The 17,428-nt window shown below is 42.5% G+C and overlaps 1 protein-coding gene across 5 annotated transcripts in view; it reads left to right on the forward strand.

Annotated features, from left to right (window-relative positions):
- PPEF1 (protein phosphatase with EF-hand domain 1) overlaps positions 1–17,428 on the forward strand; it is a 152,179-nt gene that overhangs the window by 36,479 nt on the left and 98,272 nt on the right. The gene's annotated exons all lie outside the window — the stretch shown is intronic.

Raw genomic sequence — 17,428 nt, forward strand, 5'->3', positions numbered from 1 at the left:
TTTTATTCTTTTTGATGATATTATACATGGATTTTTGTTAATTTCATTTTTGGATTGTTTATTGCAAATGTTTAAAAATTGATTTTTGTATATTGGTCTTATATCCCAAAACTTTACTGAACTCATTAGCTCTAATAGGTTTTTAGTGGATATTTTAGGAATTTTTATTTACAAACCAGGTCATCTGCAAATATAGTTTTACTTGTTTCTTTCCAATGCCTTTTGTTTCATTTTCTTGCCTCGACTACAATGTCAAATAGAAATGCAAGAGTAGCCATCCTTGTCTTGTTCCTGATCTTAAGGGAGAAGCATTCAGTGTTTCACCAGTAAGTCTTATATCAGCTGTGTCTTTTTCATAGATGCTCTTTCTCAGGTTGAGAAAACACACTCCTATTCCTAGTTTATTGATTTTTTTATTATTACAAAGTGGTGTTTAATATTGTCAAATGCTTTCTCTGCATGTATTGAGATGATCTTGTGGTTTTTGTCCTTTATTTTATGATATGGCATATAATGTTAATTAAATGGCACATTATGTTAATTGATGTTAAACCAACTTCGCATTCCTAGGATAAATCCCCTTGATCATGGTGTATAATGCTTTTTATGTGCTGCTGAATTCAGTTTGCTGGTATTTTGTAGAGGAATCTTGCAACTATATTCATAAGAGATACTGATCTATAGTTTTCTTGTGATATCTTTGTCTGATTTAACTGTCAGGGTAATATTGGCCTCATAGAATGAGTTGGAAAGTGTTCCCTTCTCCTCCATTTTTTGGAAGAGTTTATGAAGAATTGGTATTAATTCTTTAAATATTTGGTAGAATTCATCAGTGAAGCTATCTGGGCATGAGGTTTTCTTTGTGCGTAGTTTTTTTGATTACTTATTCTGTCTCTTGTTATATGACTATTTAGATTTTCTATTCCTTCTTGAGTCATTTGTGGTAGTTCTAGGAATTTGCGCATTTCATCTACATTATCTAATTTGTTGACATATACTTGTTCAGAGTATTCCCTTAAAATTCTTTTTTTTTTTTTTTTTTTTTTTCTTTACTGCTCCATTGCTCCTTATGGAGCAGGGCAAACCCATATGGAGTGCATCCAGAAGAGCCATTTAAAATTCTTTTTCTTCTTTTATCTCTTGTTGGATATGCCAATCAAGGTTTATTATGAGTTCATAATAATAAATCTGCTGAAAGCTGATGCAGTGATGTTTACTTATATTTATTCATAGACAAACATTGTGTGCATAAAATTTTCTCTCATTCAGAAATTTGGAAAAAATATAGAAAAGCAGTTGAAAATAATGAATACTCCCTCATCATTCCACTACCCAGAGATAATGACAACATTCTGATAATTTCCTTCAATGTATTTTTTGTATATTATAGATTTCTGATCATCCTAAATGTTAGTTTTTTGTAGCCTCACTTTCAGCACTAAAATGTTATGTAAACATTTCTCAAGTTGTTATAAATGCTTTGCAAACATCATTTTAGTCATTGCTAAGTATTTTATTTGGTGAATAGGCCATAATATGCTTAATTATTCTTCAAATATTGGACCTTTTAATACTAATATAAATAACACTTTGAAGAATTTCTTTGTGCAAAGCCTTTTCCTTATTTTGGATTATTTCTATATTCAGGTGATTAGATATGAAATTATCGTGTCAAGGGCTATAAATATTTTGAAAGCTCTTGATAGAAAATGATAGATATTATTTCCTGATTACTAATCATATTCCAAAGAGTGTTCAACATAATCTACATATGTTTTATTTAATCCTTGTAATAAACCTGAATAAAGGGTTATTATTCCTGTTTGTATAGTGGAAGCAGCTCATGCTCAGTGTGGTACTTGGTAAGTTTTTTTTTCGTTTTTTTTTTTTTTTTGAGATGGAGTCTCACTCTGTCGCCTGGGCTGGAGCGCAGTGGCGTGATCTCGGCTCACTGCACCCTCCACCTCCCGGGTTCAAGTGATTCTCCTGCCTCAGCCTCCTGAGTAGCTGGGATTACAGGCGCCCACCACTATGCCCAGCTAATTTTTTGTATTTTTAGTAGAGGCGGGGCTTCACCATGTTGGCCAGGCTGGTCTTGAACTCCTGACCTTATGATTCGCCCGCCTTGGCCTCCCAAAGTGCTGGGATTATAGGCATGAGCCACCGTGCCCAGCCTACTTGGTAAGTTTATGCAGCTTACAGCTGGCAGAGTTGGGATTTGAATTCAAGGAGTTTTGACGACAAAGTATTTTTTGCTGTCACCCATTACACCATTTTATGCCACCTCTGAATGTTGCTGCTTCAGAAGCTAGCTTTAATTAAATTTACTTATATACAGTACCTTGTATTTGCATAGTGCTTTTCAAGTTGGCCAGGCCCTGTAACATACGTTTGATCCTCACAGCCTTTTGAAGGGTTGTTCTCAGTTTGCAGAAAAGGAAATGAGGCTTTGAAAGGCAAAGTGATTGCCTCAAGGGAACACAGCAAGTCACAGAGCCAAGGCTCGTGCTTGATTCCTGTTTCCACTGGTCTGACTAGTGTTAAGGGTTTTTTGTCCTGCTAGGTCGTTCCACCTGACCACAGTACTCTGCCTCTGGAGTATCATGGCAGTTTGAGAAAGCGTAACCTACATATAAAATCGAGGCTATTCCCTTTCTTGTGCTCTACCCAGCTTCCATGTAGAGAAGTAGCATCGGGCCAGGCACAGTGACTCACGCCTGTAATCCCAACACTTTGAGAGGCGGGTGAATCACTTGAGCCCAGGAGTTTGAGGTTGCAGTGAGCTATGATTATGCCACTGCACTCCAGCCAGGACCACCACTGAGTGAGACCCTGACTCTTAAAAAAAGAAAAAGACCAGGCACAGTGGCTCACACCTGTAATCCCAGCACTTTGAGAGGCTGAGGTGGGTGGATCACTTGAGGTCAGGAGTTCAAGACCAGCCTGGTCAACATGGTGAGACACTGTCTCTACTAAAAATACAAAAATTAGCTGGGCATGACGGCACATGCCTGTAATCCCAGTTACTTGGGAGGCTGAGGCAGGAGAATTGCCTGAACCTGGGAGGCAGACAGGTTGCAGTGAGCCAAGATCATGCCACTGCACTCCAGCCTGGGCAACAGAGTGAGACTCCATCTCAAAAAAAAAAGTAACATCAATTTTATATTGTCATTGTTATTTTATTTCTTTTGTGATATGTAGCAGGTAAGAGAGGACTAATAATAGCTATCATTTATTGAGTGCCTGCTACTCTCATTATTTCTTACCAAAACTCTTAAAGCTTTGATTAGTCTCCCTCGTTTTATAAATGAGGAAAGTGAGACTTAACTGCCCCAAGTTACACACTCATGGGTGGCAGAGCCTGAATTGGAACCAGATCTGGCAGATTCCAAAGTTCATGGCCCTTCTGATATGCTACCCTGACTTGGAGAATTGGAATTTATCCACATAACAGAAATTAAACATTGCAATTTCATTCTCCTGAATTTCACTTGACACTTAAAATTTTATGTTAATGGTATTTCAATTAATAATCTATTGCCTTTTTGTTCCCATGGAGCACTTTGGAAACACTGATATATTTTATTTCTTCCCTTGAGACCACTTAGAAATGTATTTATTCAATTTCTGTAAGTGCTAAGAGGCCGACAAAGACAATCCGTGCTTTTTTGGCTTTGTGGTTTGATGCGTAAGCTGTGACAAATAGAAGTTTCTCTAAAGGAAATTGTTCCTTTCAAAAGTACTCATTCTTTATTTTATATGAAAAAAACTTAAAAATACTAAATAGCAAACTAAATATTTCTTTAATTCTTGGTAAAACATCCAGTTAATTTAGCTGTTTAAAAATCGAACAATCGCCAGGCGCGGTGGCTCACACCTGTAATCCCAGCACTTTGGGAGGCCGAGGCGGGTGAATCACGAGGTCAGGAGGTTGAGACCATCCTGGCTAACACGGTGCAACCCCATCTCTACTAAAAATACAAAAAATTAGCAGGGCATGGTGGCGGGCGCCTGTAGTCCCAGCTCCTCGGGAGGCTGAGGAAGGTGAATGGCGTGAACCCAGGAGGCGGAGCTTGCAGTGAGCCAAGATCACACCACTGCACTACAGCCTGGGCGAGAGAGCGAGACACCATCTCAAAAAAAAAAAAAAAATCGAACAATCAAGCCATTCACAGCTGCTTGAGAGCCCCCCTCCCGGCTCTCCATCCCCATCTCCTTACTCCCAATTTGAAGTCCTTTACTGTGATGTATATTTCAGTTTGAGACCTTCATGGAAAAATAACAAATGAAAATCTTTCATCTTTGGTGTTCCCTAAAGAATTTTCTCCAAGTTTAGAGGGCCTCTTGCCATTCTTCTTGCTATTGTTTGTCAGAGGGTTCTAGGTTATCATAGCCATCAAGCAGTCTTTACTGCCACCGTAGGGTATATTGAAAATCCCTGTGAACTCGGACCGTCCTCATTTTCCTCCTCAATGAACTGCAGACAGAGAAGATGCTCTTTCAAGTCCATTGTCCCTCTAAGACTATCCGTATGCTCTGTAGCTGTGGGAGGGGTAGGTAGGGGAGGGCATTGATTTTCCTTCTGCCTCTCCTGCTCATTCCGCTAGCTATTGCTCATCAGCATCTTGACATGCTCAGTGACTTTCCTCTTTTTTTCCTTTTTCCTTTTTTTTTTTGGTTTGTATATATATATATATATTTTTTTTTTCTCAAGCCATTTTGTTTTACTTTTGTTTTCCTCCCCAAATATTTTTGAAAATTGCAAACCTACAGAGAAGATGAAAGAATAGTACGTAAACATCCGTTTGAAATAATTTGAAAATAAGCTGTAGACATTATGGAATTAACCTCTACGTACTTCAGCATGCATCTACTAAAAGAGGGATATTCTCTTATATAACTACAATACTAGATCACCCTGAAGAAATTTAACATTGATAGCGTAACATTATCTAACATGTAGTCCATATTCAGAATTTCCCAGTTGTCCAAAATTGCCCTTTGTAACTGTTCTTTCCTTCCCTTTAAAATAAGCCTTCTCTGGCCCTCTCGTCCCCTCCAGTTCCTCTCGTCTCTGTCCTCCCCTTCAAGCTCGCTCCTTTTAGGGGTGCATTTGTACCGCTGTCTCCTACCTCCTCATCGATCCCAGCCCAGGGAAGATGATCTGACAGGTTCTTGAATGACCTCGAAGTCCAATGGAGCATTTTCAGTGCTGATTTTGCTCACTTCCTGGCAGTCTTTGGCACTCCTGCCCACTCCCTTCTTACTACTCATTGCCCTTGGCTTCAGGGGCAACACATTCTCCTGGTTTTTCTTTTAGGTCTCTGCATGAACTATTTATGTGGACTCTACTTTCTCCTGGCTTTTAAATGTTGGGGCTCCTCTGGGTTCCCCCTTGGCTCTCTGGTCTTGTCACTCTAACACTCTCCTTGGATGCTTTTTCTACTCCATGGCTTTGACATCAGTGTGTCAAGACTCCAAATCTTTATTTTCAGCCCACATTATATGCTCTAATCCCTGTTTTATTGGGAATCATTTTATTTTTTTATTTTATTTTATTTTATTTTTTGAGACGGAGTCTCGCTCTGTCGCCCAGGCTGGAGTGCAGTGGCGCGATCTCGGCTCACTGCAAGCTCCGCCTCCCGGGTTCACGCCATTCTCCTGCCTCAGCCTCCTGAGTAGCTGGGACTACAGGCGCCCGCTACCACGCCCGGCTAATTTTTTGTATTTTTAGTAGAGACGGGGTTTCACCGTGTTAGCCAGGATGGTCTCGATCTCCTGACCTCGTGATCCGCCCGCCTCGGCCTCCCAAAGTGCTGGGATTACAGGCGTGAGCCACCGCGCCCGGCCGGGAATCATTTTAAATAAGTACTTTTCTTTGTAAAAGGAGACCATTTTCTTCATCTGAAATCATGATTCCTCTCACTACCAATTCTTAGGTAATAGTCACCGTTTGATATGATAATGTGTTGGCCTGGAGGTTTGTATAGGATTGGTACTACAAACACATTTAATGCCTGTGTGAAACAGACAAAACAAAACAAACCCATCCCAACAACCTTTTTATTCTTTACACCAATTAAATACATCTTCATCTTTTTATTTGCTGTGTGATTAATTTACCTTTGCTTTAAAATTTTCAAGTATTTTGAGACTCTGATAGGGGCTATTTAGATATCCATTTTAGAATCGTGAACCTTTAGAAGGCAGAAAGGCCAGGTGTAGTAGCCATGTCTGTAATCCCAGCACTTTGGGAGGCCGAGGCGGGAGGATCACTTGAGGCTAGGAGTTTGAAACCAGCCTGGGCAACATAGCAATACCTCGTCTCTACCAAAGGAAAAAAAAAATAGCTGGACATGGTGGCTCGCACCTGTAGTCCCAGCTACATAGGAGGCTGAGGCAGAGGATCACTTGAGCCCAGGAGGATCACTTGAGCCCAGGAGGTGGAGGCTGCAGTGAACCATGATCGTACCACTGCACTCCAGCCCGGGCAACAGAGCAAGACATTGTCTCAAAAAAGAAAAAACAAAAACACACACACAACACAACACAAAACCCAAAGAGAGCAGAACCACCTCTTTGTTTAAATGATTTTTACTGGCTTCCAGCTTTACTAGGAAATTCACAAAGAAGCCAGCTTTCCAGTTGGGTCATGTTAATTGTTAGGAAATCTTGTTGCAGAGAGACCTATTGCAACTAAGTGCAAGAAAGGACAATCCCTCAGCCCCAATTGCCAGTTATTTCCCATATTCAGAACGCTTTTCTTATATGATTATGGCTTTATATTTCATTAGCTTTTAGCAGCTGCAAAAGACAAAAATTTAATGCGGATTGTATTTGACCTTGGATGAACGAACGTGGCAATATAACACAGATTAGTAATTAATAACGAGGGAGACATAAAACAGAATTTGCAGTCAAGATATTATTTCCTGAGTGAAGATTAAAGGTTATTATTGAATTATTGAATAGAACACATTTCCTATGAGAGACTATTTTAATAATTTAAAATGATAGGAATTCTTTTATATAGCAAAATTTCTTTTACATACTTAAGAATACAATAGTTTTTAAAAATTAATGTATTCATAATAATTCTTTTGGAAAATTGGCAAAACATAATATGGTAGGAAGGTTAACAGTTACTTGTAAACTATTCTCTTGGTCTGAGTGTTTTATTGAGTTGGCCTATTATTTTGGTATGGTATAAATGAAGCATCACATTTTCCTGAACTAGTGATATAGCCAAGGATTACAACTCATCTTTTTTTTTTTTTTCTTTTTTGACACAGGGTCTCACTCTGTCACCCAGGCTGGAGTGCAGTGGCGCCATCAAGGCTCACTGCAGCCTCAACCTCCTGGGCTCAAGTGATCCTCCCACCTCAACCTCCCAAGTAGCTGGGACTACAGGTGTGTGTCACCATGCCCGGTTAATTGTTATAGTTTTTGTAGAGATGGGGTTTCATCACATTGCCCAGGCTGGTCATGAACTCCTAGGCTCAAGAGATCTGCCCGCCTCGGCCTCCCAAAGTACTAGGATTACAGTCATGAGCCACTGCACCCAGTCCAAGGATGACAACTCTTAAGGAACCTTTCATGAGATGGCTTTATGTCATCTTCATGTTGTTCCATTGCCCTGTTGAATCAAATAGGGCTTTAAATGGGCCATTTAAAAATCCTAATCCTAATAAATGTAGAAGAAATGAGTTCAAAAATCACTGTTTTGCAACCACCATAGAAATAATTGATTTAAGCAAAAATCATCAATGGATATTTTGGAGAACAGAATGTATACACAGTCTCAAAGCGTGTTCCTGCAAACTGTTTATTAATTGTAAAGAGGCAAACACTTCTACAGTAGAGAAGTTCACATGGACACCACCTTACCCAAGTGATCCAAGTTCGCTCAGTGATAATGAGACAGATGAGCACCACATGCCTTCTGATGTCCTAATGCACTGAGAAAGACATACCACTTATCCTGCCAAAATACACAACCTGAATCTCATCACGAGGAAAAGAGCAGACAGATCCAGATTGAGGGATGTTTTACAATCAACTGGCCTGTACTGTTTGAAAATTTCAGTGTCATTGAAGAGAAAGGCAGAGGAGTTGTTCCAGATTAAAGGAGACTGAAGAAATGACGATGGTATATGGAGAGAGAGAGAGAGAGACTAGTTATTAACAATTATACTATCTTTACTTTTTCATACATTTGAAAATATTTCAGCCGGGCGCAGTGGCTCATGCCTGTGATCCCAGCACTTTGGGAAGCTGAGGCGGGCAGATCACCTGAGGGCAGGAGTTCAAGACCAGCCTGGCCAACGTGATGAAACCCCGTCTCTACTAAAAATACAAAAATTAGCTGGGCATGGTGGCATGTGCCTGTAATCTCAGCTACTCGGGAGGCTGAAACAGGAGAATTGCTTGAACCTGGGAGGCGGAGGTTGCAGTGAGCCAAGATCGCGCCACTGCACTCCATCCTGGGTGACAGAGTGAGACTCCATCTCAAAAAAAAAACAAAAATTTCTTTCAAAAGAAAAAACCCTAATCCTGTACATCCTGAGATAAGTTTACCAAGTTTGTAGTGGTGGCAACCTAGGCTTATGTCCTTTGGTAGTACCATTTTTTAGCCCTTTCTTGTTTTTGCCATCTACCAACTTCATTCATTGAAGACTCTCCACCCACTCTGAGCCTCATACTGGGTATCTTCACTGTACATGTGAATAAGCCCCAAATGCTTTGGTGTCTGAGTTCCTTGATCTCCTGAGCCCCAGAAACTCCCTCATCTCCTCAACTTCAGCTGCTCACTCCCATTTACTGGCCCCCATGGTCACCTGGAAAAGCCCCACCTCTGGAATCTTCATGATTATCATCCTATTCTCTGATTACTTGGTCTTCTTTGAAACCTCTGAGCCTTAGATACTTCACATGTGTCTCTATCTCCCAGCCTCCAGTTTTATATAGATTTGGGGAATACAGGTGCATTTTTATTACATGGATATACTGCGTGGTGGTGAAGTCTGAGCCAGCCCTCTCTTGTCTTCCCTTTCTTCCCCATCCATCTTCCCTCCATCTTTTGTTTGCTGTCACTTGAACCAGTTAACAGATCATACACCTTAGTCATATTTTAGGCAATTAAAAAAATTAATATGTGAAATGTTTAGTGTTCCCAAACCAATTGCTAGCAAACTTTGGCTACAATTCCTTGATGGAAAAGCCAGAGATATTAGTAACTTGTATTTTTCTATAGGGATGATTCCGATTGATTGATTTATTTTCAAATAGCCTTTAGAATTTGTCTCCTTTGTCCAGAAGTTTCTGGTTTGAGTGTTCAGTTTTGCACATCATATCGTGCCCTTGGATGGTTATTTTCAGCTTTTCTATGTACAGTGATAGGTGGGCTGCAGCAATGGCACTAAAAACAAGTAGATGGATGAGTTAGAGTATTTGGTAACTGGAAAGAATCTTAGAGATCACACAATCCAAAGTTCTCATTGTTTACATGAGAAACTGAGGACCTCGGAGTTTCGTTGATTTGCCTGAGGTTACTTAGCTGGCAACTGGGTAAGTCAGGGCCCAAATGGAAGTATCCCAATGACAAAGTCAGAACTTATTTTTATTACCCCATGTGGATGGGGTTGGTGGGTAGGAGAGTAAGTACATAGAATGTTGTAGAAGTGACCTGTTATTCTCGCTCTTGTCTCACTGGAAGGCCAGAGGTTCCTGAGAATGACACAATTATGATCTCTTTTGTCCCTTAGGGAAAGTGATAGTTGTGTTTCAAATGCCTGACATTGTTTGGAGACTGGACTTCACACTTTACTCTCTTCTTTCAGAAAAGTGTCTCCCAGGGACAAGGCCTCTGTGTTGTGGCCTTGCTCTGCAGGGCTGCCAGAGTTTGTGGCTGAGCGAGCCTCATAAGGTGTCTGCCTTGCTTGCTGCCCAACAAGCAGGATTTGTGTCTGTCTCATATTCACTGGGCATGTGCTTTGAGCTGTTTTTCCAGTGAAGTTAGAAGTCTCACTGGGACAGCCGCACATTCTGGCAGATGGCAGATATAGAATATCTGTAAACAAAAATAACAGTAATGAAGACTGTGGTCCTAGGCCAGAGTTCAGCCATACCCTCTTCTCATCATACTTTGAACAGCTGAGGTTATAGATGCTTCTCCTCTTCGCTTAAAGCCTTTTGCTATTAGAGGATTCATTTTCTTTCCAGTTCATTCGAATTCATTTTAATCAGCTGTGTCGCACTTGTGCCTGGGTCTCTTCTTGCCTGGATGCCAGGCCCCTTAAAGGTACATTAAATATTCGCTAATCCTGCTGCTTCCTCAGGAGGCCTCTGCCAGAAGAATTTCAAAAGCAGAGAGCCTTTAAATACCTTATCATTCTGAACATGAAATGTCTTGTTTGAAGAACTATCTGTCAAATAAACTCCTATTTAAAAACCAAAACCAAACCAAACATAAAGACTCTACCAGCCAGCACAAAGAGAAATGTAAGACACAAAGTCTTAACTAAACAGTCATTTCATTTGTTCAACAAATATTTATTCCTGCTATGTTCCAGGGACTATTCCAGGCTCAGGAAATACAGCAGCTAACTCAACAGATCAAAATCCCAGCTCTTATAGAGACTACATTCTAGTGGAAAGACACAGACAATGACAAAGAAGTAAATATCACATGGTGATAAGTGCTATGGAGAAAAAACAAGGAAGGAGATAGGCGATGAGGGGAGGGGAGACCATGTAAGAAGGGGTGGTCAGGAAAGGCCTCCCGCAAACGTGATGTCTGAGCAAAAGCTGCAGGCTCTAACTGCATGCACCTCAGTTGGCCGGGCTCTTCTTGCTCTAGGCTGTTGTGTTCGGAGATGGTAGCCTGTTTGTCCACAGTAATTTGTGAATTTTTTTTTTTTTTGAGACGGAGTCTCGCTCTGTCGCCCAGGCTAGAGTGCAGTGGTGTGATCTCGGCTCACGGCAACCTCCGTCTCCCAGGTTCAAGCAATTGTCCTGCCTCAGCCTCCCAAGTAGCTGGGATTACAGGTGCCCACCACCATGCCCGGCTAATTTTTGTATTTTTAGTAGAGACGAGGTTTTGCCTTGTTGGCCAGGCTGGTCTCAAACTCCTGATCTCAGGTAATCCACCTGCTTCGGCCTCCCAAAGTGCTGGGGTTACAGGCGTGAGCCACCATGTGCAGTCATAATTTGTGAAATTTCTAATGAAATATTATGTATAATTAGGAAGTCTTTGGGACTTAACTGGAATTTGTTAGCCTGGAGAGAGACAATTTTTAAAAAAGTATCTCCCATTTATCGAGTGCTTCCTATATGACAGGCAATATGCTAAGCATTTTATATGAATCAATTAATATATTACTAATACCTATGTCAACAGATTACTAATACATTATTATGTATTATTACAACACCCCTAGAAGGTGTTCATTCATTCATTCAATCATTCATTCAACAAATATATAATACATTTCCAGGCCTTGCCCCAGGTGCTGCGGATGCAGCAATGAAAAAAATGAAGTTCCTAGCTAATAGGGGAAAATGGACAATAAACCCATACACATATAACTGTAGACAATGTCAGATGCTCAAGAGTGCTACAGAGAACAGTAGAACAGGTAAAGAAATAGGGAATGTGAGGGGGGGAAGGTGTGGGAGGAGATGCTATTCTATATACCATCTGATTTTTTTTTTTTTTTTGAGACAGAGTCTTGCTCTGTTGCCCAGGCTGGAGTGCAGTGGCATGATCTTGGCTCACTGCAACCTCTGCCTCCCGGGTTCAAGTGATTCTCATACCTTGTGCCTCAGCCTCCCAAGTAGCTGGGATTACAGGCATGCACCACCACGCCTGGCTAATTTTTTGTATTTTTAGTAGAGACAGGGTTTCGCCATGTTGCCCAGGCTGGTCTCAAACTCCTGAGCTCAGGCAATCCACCTGCCTTGGCCTCCCAAAGTGCTAGGATTAAAGACTTGAGCCACTGAGCCTGGCCCCGTCTCATTTTTTATGGCTGATTCCAAATGCCATGTATATAGCAAAATGAGGATGAGCCCAGGTTCTGAAATTACAGATAACTGGATTTGACTCTGCATTGTCCCTCTGACAAGTGACATGACCCCAGACCTGTTGTTTCTGAGCCCCAGTTTCCTCATCTGTAAAATAGGGATAGTCACACTTGAGAGGATTGTTGGGGGGAGGATGAAATCAAATCAAGTTGAAGTAGATGATCCACATAAAGCACCAGGCACAATGCCTGGCACAAAGCAATCACTCTGAATTCATTATCTGTCTTGCTCACTAACCCCGTACATGACTATTTAATTTCTTGCAAGACGCCATGACAGTGATTGCCACCAGAGAAAAGAATCTATTAAAACAAAACAAAAAACCAGCTTGGCAATAGAGAAACCACCTACTGGGCACAGAAAATTGGCCAGGTAACTTATTGAATCTATGCTGTTGCTTCTGTCTAGAAACAAAAATAGAAGACCCTTGCTACACATGCTCCTCAATAGCATGCATTTATTCATTCATTCATTCATTCATTTATTCTGCATGGAATCAATGTGACCGGGAAGAGAAGCCCTGTTATCAGATGAAGCAGCAGGACCAGAAGTAGATCTAAGCTGTCCAATAAGTTTAGAACTGGATGACGCAGATCTTCAACTCTCTGGGCAGGGTGGGGGGTTATGGGGGCCAGCAACCCCTCGGGTAGGGTCTATCATGCCCACATTCTACCCTTTGCTATTTTGGAGGTTTCTTCTCCAGGGGAGGGTCCTCAGCTGGCTAGTGCTGTCCTGTGGCGGATGGGGCTTAGGAATTAGGTGAGGTTTTGGAGGTCTGATATTGGTATGCCCAACCTTGCTGGGCTCCTTCCCTCTCCTGGAGAGGTTTCTTTGGGAAATGTATGCCCAAGGGACAACAGCAGGATGTGGATCAAAGTCCGCTTTATTAGCTGCTGCACAAGTACCCCAAATCTCAACGTAGAGCTCTAATGACGGCATGAGTTGGAGCCTGCAGGAAGTTGGAGGCTTGAGGTCTTAGCAGGACCTATTTTTCCCACCCCTCTGAGACGAGCTCATCGGGCAGAGTCTAGTCAGGAGGCAGAAACCACAGAGTGATTTGAACAGAGAGAATTGAATGTAAAAAACTATAGTAACTGCAGGGAAGTTACCACCCTAGAGCTGAGAGAACAAAGGGAAAAGAGTGGAATTATTCCGGTTGAGAAACTTGCAAGGAGGGTCCCACAGAACTGAAGCCCAGACCTCTGAGAAGTGGTGCACTCAGCTGGTGCTGGTATCTCCAGGGCTGCCACGAGACTGGCTTTGCAAGTGCTGGATGAACTGCAAACTGGATCCAACGACTGTTACCTGGGGTGAAGAGCAGTTGCTAGGTTACACTGTCAGGAACAGGAAGCAGACAGGAAGGAGTGTGTCCCTAGTCCCTCCTCCAGCCTTGCAGTCTGCCTTTCCTACCCCTATTGGCAGAGCCTCACAGGGGGCAACTGACAAAGCTGAAATGGGGTCTGCAAAGTCCCAGCCTCAGCACCACTGTGCTGACTAGGGAAGGGTGGGGTTAGAGTTGAGACCTGATAGCTTAATAAGTGGCATGTGTGCTCAGGTACAGGAGTATGAGCATAGGCAGAGATGGCTGCTTCCCAAGCTGGGGTGGGGTGGGGCAGTTCCGTTTCCTGACTTTGGAGTAGAAGAGGAAGTAGAAGACAGAGGGCACCATAGGTGTTTATAAATCTCCTATGCCACAGTTTACACCCCTCCCAGTGGAACCCAGTGAACGTATTGTGTGCTATATACAAAACAGCAGCTCCTCCCTTGGAGAGTGGGGTGGGGATGGAAGCCAGGCAGAGATGGGAGGGGGCCTAGCTTGCCTCTTTCTCCGCATCAGGGAGGAGAAGTGGCAGTAGATGTCAGGTGTCCAGCTAGTGCCAGCCACTTAGTAGTCATTCAAGAAATGGTGAATGGCCAGGCGCAGTGGCTCACACCTGTAATCCCAGCATTTTGGGAGGCTGAGGCGGGTGGATCATGAGGTCAGGAGTTCAAGACCAGCCTGGCCAATATGGTGAAACCTTGTCTCTACAAAAAATACAAAAATTAGCTGGGCGTGGTGGTGGGCGCCTGTAGTCCCAGTTACTGGGGAGGCTGAGGCAGAGAATTGCTTGAATCCAGGAGGCGGAGGTTGCAGTGAGCCGAGATCGTGGTTCTGCACTCCAGCCTGGGCTACAGACGAGACTCTGACTCAAAAAAATAAATAAATAAATAAATAAATGGCGGCCATTATTATTCAAAGGAAGGAAAGGTACACATAGGTTAGGGAATGAAGTAATAACTGACTGGAGTGGAAAGAGCCAGAGGACCTGAGTTCATACTAAATAAGTGACTTGGAGCAAGAGACTCGCCTTTCTGAACTCAAAATTTCCTTATGTGTAACATGGAGATGATGATGCTTGTGGGGACCAAATGTCTTGTAATAGACCCTTAACATATTATAGTTTTGTTCTATTATTAGAGAAATAATAATAAGCTCAGTTATTTCTTTTTTTTTAATCGAAATGGAGCCTTGCTCTGTCTCCCAGGCTGGAGTGCAGTGGCGGCGATCTTGGCTCACTGCAACCTCTGTCTCCTAGGTTCAAGTGATCCTCCCACCTCAGCCTCCCAAGTAGCTGGGATTACAAGCGTGCACCACCGTGCCCAGCTCATTTTTGTATTTTTAGTAAAGGTGGGGTTTCACCATGTTAGCCAGTCTGGTCTTAAACTCCTGACCTCAAGTGTTCTGCCCACCTCGGCCTCCCAAAGTGTTGGGATTACAGGCGTGAGCCATCACACTTGGCCAAGCTTGTTTATTTGTTATTGATGTTGCTAATACCAAATAGAAGAGACTTCAGTGATCATTTATTCCACAACGTCATTGTGCAGATGAAGAAGCAGAGGCACAGAAAAGATCAATAGCTCTATGGAGGTTAAGAGCTTGGGCTATGGAGTCAGTCAGACCAGGGTTCGAATCCTCACTGTCTATTTCCACTTACCAGCTAAGTGAGCTTTAGTGAGTTCCTCAGTCTCTGTCAGCTTCACAGTGTTGTGAGGACTGCAGGACTAATCAATGCATGGTCCTTTGTAAGTGCCTAGGAAGTGGCACTGGAAAGGCACCATTGTGCTTGTGAGTATGAGAACCCCTGAGGCCAGAGGGTGATTCATCATGATAGCGACTGTCCCACAGAACAGGCCTTTCAGGTGACCCTAGAGCCTCCATCATGGTATTGTGAGAACACTTCAGATTTCAGCCATGCCACTGCCAATTATTTGCTTTGCAAGATTGAAGATGTGTGTAGGGAAAATCTTTCTCCCCTAACCATTTTTTTTCTCCACTCTCACACCACAGCAATCATCAACACAGAAGACTTCTGTGACCAAATGTGTGGGGACTTTTCTCCACACACCAAGCAGCGGATACCAGCTGGGTGTCCTCTAATTCAGATTCTGACATTATCTACCCAGAGATAGTGTCAGATCCCACAGGTTGAGGGCTCAGTCCCCAAGACTGCCTACCAACCCCACCCCAACACCAGTTGCAAGTTCAGACTTCCAGAACTTCTGACCGACCAGCTTCAAGTTGGGGGTTCCCATGACCCCCTCTTTGGGTTCCATTATTTTACTAGAGCAGCTCACAAAACTCAGGGAAACACTTCCTTACATTTACTGGTTTATTATAAAGGGTATTACAAAGGAAACAGATAAAGAGATGCATAGGGCGAGGCAGGGGGGGAAGGGGCAGGCCACCCTCCCAGAACCTCCACTGTTCAGCTATCCGGAAGCTCACTGAACCCGGTTCTCTTGGGTTTTTATGAAGGCTTCAAGACAACAGCATTTCTTCCCCTAGGGCATAGAGCCTTAAGCCCATAATCAGAAAGTCAGGGGAAGATTAGAGCCTTGGGGCAGGTGAAAGGAGGACAGGAGGTCAGAGGCTGCCCCTGAGGCCTAACATACCCGACATCATAACAAAAGACTGTATCAGGGCCATGGATGAAAACCTCTCTTTCTCTCTGTCTCTCTCTCTCTGTCTCTCTCTCTCTCTCTCTCAATCTCTCTCTCTCTCTCTCTCTCTGTATATATATATATATATCTTGTATTAGTTTATTTTCACACTGCTGATAAAGACATAACTGAGACTGGGTAATTTATAAAGAAAAAGAGGTTTAATGGACTTATGGTTCCACATGGCTGGGGAGGCCTCACAATCATGGTGGAAGGGAAAAGGTACGTCTTACATGGTGGCAGACAAGAAAGAATGAGCGCCAAGTGAAAGGGGAAACCCCTTATAAAACTATCAGATCTCATGAGACTTATTCACTACCACCAGAACAGTATGGGGGAAACCACCCCCATGATCAATTACCTCCCACCAGGTCCCTCCCACAACACGTGGGAATTATGGGGGCTACAATTCAAGATGAGATTTGGGTGGGGACACAGCCAAATCATTTGTATATTATAACACCACAACATGTCACTCTATTTCTTCTTCCTGTGGTTTTTCCCTATAAAGCTCATGATAAGTGATGTTGGGTCTATTTCCTGGGGTTTTCTGGAACCTGAATAATGGAAAGAGTCCCTGGAACCCAAGAGCCTTGGGGAAGCTAATAAATTAACCTTGCCAGATGACCAGGTCCTGGGATATTCTGTGTACTGCAGCAGTACTAAACCAGAGGATGCTGAGACTGGGGGCTGGACCCCTGCTTTTAGAACTCACATCGTTCCTGTTATAGTCAACTCTTATTTTTTATGCACCAACTGGGAAAAATGATAGCATGAATAAAAGGAGCCAGCTGGTGTTGATTGCTCTTCACTCTAAAACTCGAGGAGGCATAAGAGACTGTATTTTAAATCTCATTATCTCTTACCTGATTTCTTTCTTCAATATGATGAAACTACAAGATGGCTCAAAGGCTACCTTCCCCAGAAGAGAGACAGTCTGCCTAGATAGTCCACAAACAAGACAATACTTCCAGTTGCCATTTACTTAGCATGTGCTTTTTACCAGGCATTGGGCTAAACTCTTCCCCTTGTAACATCTCATTTCATCCTCATAGAAACTCTGTGAGGGAGGGGGTGTGTTTCTTTATCCACCTGCATTTTATCAATTGAATCTCAGGTGCAGAAGGTGGTGTGAATCATACGTTTCCATCAGCTCATTGAACATTATCATCATTGGTCTGTGCAAGGCCCCTTCTTATGTTAATTAGTTTATTCCCTTCTCTTCATGTACCCCACGCTCATTCACTCCCCTATAAATAACCGGTCCATTATGTGTTGTGTGCATCTTTCCCTTTGTATATGTTCTTATGAAATGTGGTTTTGTATCTATATAGTTTTATTGATTAAAGTAGTATTTCATTCTGTC

This window comes from Pan troglodytes, chromosome X, assembly GCF_028858775.2.
Source record: "Pan troglodytes isolate AG18354 chromosome X, NHGRI_mPanTro3-v2.0_pri, whole genome shotgun sequence".
In the NCBI taxonomy this organism is placed as follows: Eukaryota; Metazoa; Chordata; class Mammalia; order Primates; family Hominidae; genus Pan; species Pan troglodytes.